Genomic DNA, 6,000 nt, shown 5'->3' with positions numbered 1-6,000 from the left:
GATGCTTCAATAATGAAGTAATAAGCCCAGAAACTTGATAACAACTTTGAACCTTCCAATCCATGTAGAACCTGCAATTGAAAGCTAAATCTAACCCAAATCGAAGAAGAAATGTGATGTACTTGAAAACCCATAGTAACAGAATCAAAAGAAGGCCATAAAGACCAGAAAAAGACACTACAAAGGTAGTGTAGATAGAAGTGCCATGAAAGTACAGACAAAGCATAATATAGAACCCTAGAAAACTAGGGAGCTAACTAAAAACTAGCAAATTAACACAAACTACTCTTACTACAGATAAAGCTAGATGAAAATCGAAAATCACTGCTCGGATTTAGTCCAAAGACGTACCAAAACTGAGCAGTGGAGGAAGGAGGCGGTTAGGGTTTTCTGTGGAAGAAGAAGGAGTAGCGAGAGTATAGAGATAAAAATCTGTAAGCTTGTTTTTTATTGTTTTTGTGAAACAGGAGTTTTGGTGAGGAAATTTGGCAAAGTATGATTGGTTTAACAAGTACAAACTCAAAGGGAAACTTTTTTTTTCTTTTGTAAATAAGACATTTCATTAAAAGGACTAAGACTCAACTTGAGTCACCGTTACAATAGGAGTAGAGCCATCTAATCTGGGATTATGAGAGTTCCCAATATTAGATTTATCTACTAGAAGTTGTTTCAAACTACATAAGGGAAGAGAATTTTCCTATTCCAGTATTGAGTTTAAAGTCCTAACAAACTTGGCTAAGATATCGGAAACTTGATTTCCTAATTTAGGAACAAAATAAAAACCCAAAAAATTAGTACAGAGATGAGTTATTCAGTTTGCCTCATTTATACAGGCTTTAGCACGCCAAGAAATCTTAGAGTTGTGATCGTTAATGTAGTTAAAAATACTTTCATAGTCCCCTTCAATACTGAAATTTTGAATCCCCTTCTCTTTGGCCCAAAGCAAAAAGAGGAGACACATGAAATTGCGAAGGAGGACGAGCAAGACAATCAGAAAGCTCGGATCCAAGAGGCAAAAGCAAAAGGGAAACTTAACTTTCTGTCTTTTGAATTTTATAGAAGTTCAAATTCAATTCGGAAGTCGAGTACCTACCACCTCTTTTTTTTCAAATTAATATATAAAGGGAAAAAACTCACATATTTCATATATTTTTGGCGAAAATAGAAGGAAAAAAATAAATAAAATCCGCACATACTTCATAACTTTTGCCCACCTATTTAATTCTTCGAGATGAGACGGGGCGACACTAATTTAAAAATGCATCCCCCGCGCACACCAAATTAGGTTAAAAGAGGGGGGGAAAATGCCTTGTGCTTAGCAAGGCACTAATATAGTGTAGAATTAAGTTTAGAGCGCTCATTAATTGGATGCATATATATTTTACTTAATTAGACACATCAAACCTCAACTGTCAGAACTAGTTTTAAGAATTAAAATCTAACGGTTTATTTATTTGCGCCAAAGCACTGGACGCATTAACTTGAATTACCGTAGTGTTTAAGGATAGATTCAAGCTGACATGGGGTCAACTTGAATCTTGAGTTTGGAACATGATAAGGGTCGGTTTAATACGAAGATTAAGGGCTCGAAATTTTTACTCTTGTTTTTCCAGTACGAGAATTATTAATCAGTTTTGAAGATCAAAATTTACTGTGAAATTTGTGAATATGACCTGAAAATTTGACTCCTTAAAAAGTGAAAATAAATTCAAGGTATTTATAATTTTAAATAACCATAAATTTTTTTAAAACTACAGAACTAGTTAGTTCGGATAAAATTACTGGAGACTAGATACATCTTCTTTTAAAAGAAAAATATAAAAATAAAATGAGTTGTGTGTTTAAATTATTCTTTTTTTCATTATTTTAATAAAATAAAAGACAAACATAAATAGGAAGGGTCATAAAATCATAATCTTCTTGACAGAGAAGCTGAAAAGAAAAAGATAAATAAAATAAAAGGAGCTGGGCAACGAAAAACTACATCAGCAAGCTCATGTAAAACGATTTTTTAGGAAGTTTTTTTTGAGGAGGTGTCAAGTAAATTTCTCGGTTTGTCTTTGGACATGTTAACACAGAATTTAGAAAGGTCCAACAAGAACTTCAGAGGGAGAGAAACAGAAGCAAGCAGAATACAAGAAAGATTAAAGCCATTGAAGAAGAACTGAATGGATGGTACAACAAGAAAACAGACATCATCTTCCAACAAGCAAGGGAAAATCTCATAAAAACAGAATTTAGGAACAACAGATACTTCCATGCTAAAGCCAACTATAGAAGAAGAAGAAACCAAATTGACACCCTCATAAATGATGATGGAACCTGGGTCTCAAAAAAGGAGGACATCAAACTACTTCTTACACAGCACTTCAGCAAAACTTATACTTCAACATATCACAATATTGACTCAAGCATTTTGCAGCTGATAAATCCTTGCATATCTGAGGAAGAAAACCAAAAATTAATTCAAATTCCTTCAGAAGAAGAAATCAAAAAAACCATATCCAGTATCAATGATTGGGCTGCTCCAGGACCAGATGGATATCAAGATGCTTTTTATATGCATGCTTGGAGTATTATGGGTGAAGACATAATCAAATTGGTTGAAGACTTTTTCAAAAATGGTCAGTTTCCTGCTCAGCTGAATGAAACCTATCAAGTGCTGATACCAAAAAAATAAATGGTGACTAAGCCAAGTGAGTTAAGACCTATAAGCTTATGCAACATCACTTACAAGATTATCACAAAGATCCTAGCATCAAGATTGAAGCCAATTCTTCACAAGATTATCTCTCCCTGACAAGCTGCATATGTACCGGGAAGAAATATACAGGACAATGTGACAATAGACCATGAAATGATGCATTACATGAAGTATACAAAAGCTATCCAGGGTGTAGTGGGTATTAAACTAGATATGGCCAAAGCATTTGATAGGATAGAGCGGGATTTTCCGCAACAAGTCATGACTCATCTGGGTTTCTCTCAAAAATGGTGCCAACTGATTCAACATTTCCTCAGTACAGCTAAAATATCAATTCTCATCAATGGCTCACCAAAAAAAATTTTCTCTCCCTCAAGAGGACTTAGACAAGCTGACTCACCTTACATATTCATTTTGTGTATGGAAGCATTCAGCAGACTTCTCACCAATGCAGCTAATGAAAAAATTATTGAACCAGTCATTCCAGCCAAAACATGCCATGCAATCTCTCATCTCTTATTTGCAGATGACTGCATTCTATTCTCTAAAGCTACAACAAAGTCAATAACAAATTTGAAGGATATCATATACAAGTTTACATCTTCATCAGGTCAGATGGTCAATTTAGAGAAATCCAGTGTCTTGTTCAGCAAGAGATTAAAACAAGAAACTTGTACTAATATTCTTCAAATACTTCAAATGAAAGAAGATGAGAAGTACTTAAGAGCCTTTCTTCAAGTTACTAGAAGCAGAGATAAGTTCTTTGATCCTTTTATAACCACAATGGAGAATAAACTACAAACTCGGGCAGGCAAGCTGACTTCACAGGAAGGAAGAACCACTCAGATTCAAGCATCTTTGAGCACTACTGCAAACTATCAAATGAGCATGTTTGAAGTCCCAGAAAAAACTATCTCAAGAATGAATATAATTCAAAAGAAAAATTTCTGGTGCAAAAAGAATGAAAGAGGAGGCAATCCCATCTCTTGGGTAAAGATTAATATGCCAAAAAGATATGGAGGATTAGGGATAAGAAATTTAAAGCTGGTTAATATTTCTTTGCTGGAAAAACTAGCATGGAGGTTGGTTAATGAAGATCAAGCTATGTGGTACAAAGTGCTAGAAGCTAGATACTTCAAGGGGAAATATTTGCTGGTTGATGACACTTCAAAGAAGAAATTCTCTTGGATCTGGCAAAGCATCCAAACTGGTCTACAACTTATAAAGAAACATTATATATGGGAAGTAGGAGATGGCAGTTCAATTCTGGCTCATAAATACTTTTGGTTCCATACAACTGAAGAAAGAAAGTATCATTCCTCAGCCTCAACTCAAGCTCATATGGATAATACTTCAAAAGTTTCAGATTATATAAACACTGAAGTCAGGACTTGGAATATGGATAAACTGAGTGAGCATTACAATAACAATCAAATTCAACAGATAGTACACATCAGAATTCCTGATTCAAGCAAAGATAAAATAAGATGGCCTTTAACCAGAAGTATGAGATTCACAACTAATTCCCTTTACATAGAGTTAATAAAAGCTCAAGGTCTGCATCAACAAAATAATCTTCTTGAGGAGCACCAATGGCTAAAGTTATAGCACATGGAAGTTCCTTATAAGATCCAACAATTCCTGTGGAAGTGATGTCATGAAATACTGCCTGTCAACAAAAAGATAAGCAAGTACAAACAGGATATAAGCAGTTTATGCACTTTCTGCAGTAGAGAAGAAGAAACTGCCACTCACCTACTATGAAATTGCAGTTATATAGACACAATTTGGTTTGGCATCTCTGCTGCCTTACATCAGTCAAAACAGGCTCATTCTTCTCTCAAGGATTGGATAAGCTCTTGGTTCTCTGAAGATGGCTCCCTTGAAGCAAATAATAAACATCTTGCTAATATAGCAGCCTGCTCTTTATAGCACATTTGGAAAGCTCGATGTGAAAAAATCTCTGAGAAGAAGTCTTATCATCCTAGAAGTATTGTGCAAAAAATAATTGCCTACACTAACTGCATTGGTTTGAATAGCTCAGGAACCCATCATAAAAATCACATTAGAAACTACATTGCTCCAGCTGAGAATTGGAAAAAACCTCCTGAAAATTGGCTGAAAATTAATATTGATGCTTCATTTTATTCTCACAACTCTAATGCAGGTTTTTCTTTGATTGTTCGTAATCATGCAGGGAGACTTGTGGCAGCAATGGCCTACTCAGCAAGAGTCAGAGATGTGAATCAAGCAGAATCTCTGATACTTCTTAAAGCTCTTCAATGGATCAAACTAATGAAGTACCAGATGTGATTGTTGAAGGAGATAATAGGTCTGTTGTTAACTGTTGTAATGGTAGAGTAAAGGATTTTCATTGGGAATATCAGAACATCATTTCAGATTGTTAGAAAATCCTAGTTGGTCTAGAGTCTTGTAAGGTTACTCTTCAGAAAAGAACTTGTAACATTGCAGCTGATAAGCTTGCAAAGTTGGCTAGAACTATTATTAGGAATCAAACTTGGTTTGGTGCTCCACCAAGTATCATTGCAAATGTCTTAGAATTAGAAAGTAGGAGCTGAGTCTGCCTGTTGGTTGTGTGTTAGAGCACTGCTCGGTCGAACTCGCATGCGTTGCTATCTCAAGCATGTTTGTCAATGTTAGTGATCAAAACTATAAGTCTTGATTTCTAGTCTACTATAGCTAAGTCTCGGACTAGGATAGAAAGTGTAGTTGAGCTCAAGAACTCCATGGCGATCATCATACAAGACGAAGAACTACTCAAGGAACTGGTGGAACTTCATCGACTAAAAGGTATGTGGATACTTGAACTTATCTATCACTCAAAAGTCTATCTACTCTATCTCCTATCTTGAGACAAAAGTCGTTTTGCTATATAGACTTTGATTATACACATTTGCTATTTCGAGCCGAGTTTATCTCGCTTATCTATTTATCTAAATATGTGTTGGCAAGCTTTCGCTTTGGCTAAGTTCATCTTTACCTAGTGACGAAAGTCATGTTATGTTTCAATCACTTGAAAATGGCTTTGACGAAAAATGGTTTGTGAATAACAACTATATAACGTCCTCTAAGAATGTTTCAATGATTGAAATGAGAGTTTAGATTATATAACAATTGTTGGATATAAGCATTTTGTGGAAACACATACATGTATAAGTCCTTATTCCTTGAACCAAAGTATGCGTACTTTTCTGCTCAGGAAACCGGAACAGAGTCCGCGAACCCAGTCCGCGTACTGTCGGAGGTTCTCTTCCCGAGAAAATCTGCTGGAGTTT

Source organism: Papaver somniferum, chromosome 9 (assembly GCF_003573695.1).
Source record: "Papaver somniferum cultivar HN1 chromosome 9, ASM357369v1, whole genome shotgun sequence".
NCBI lineage: Eukaryota > Viridiplantae > Streptophyta > Magnoliopsida > Ranunculales > Papaveraceae > Papaver > Papaver somniferum.
The sequence above is the reverse complement of the archived record's forward strand: the minus strand, read 5'-3'. Positions refer to the sequence as shown.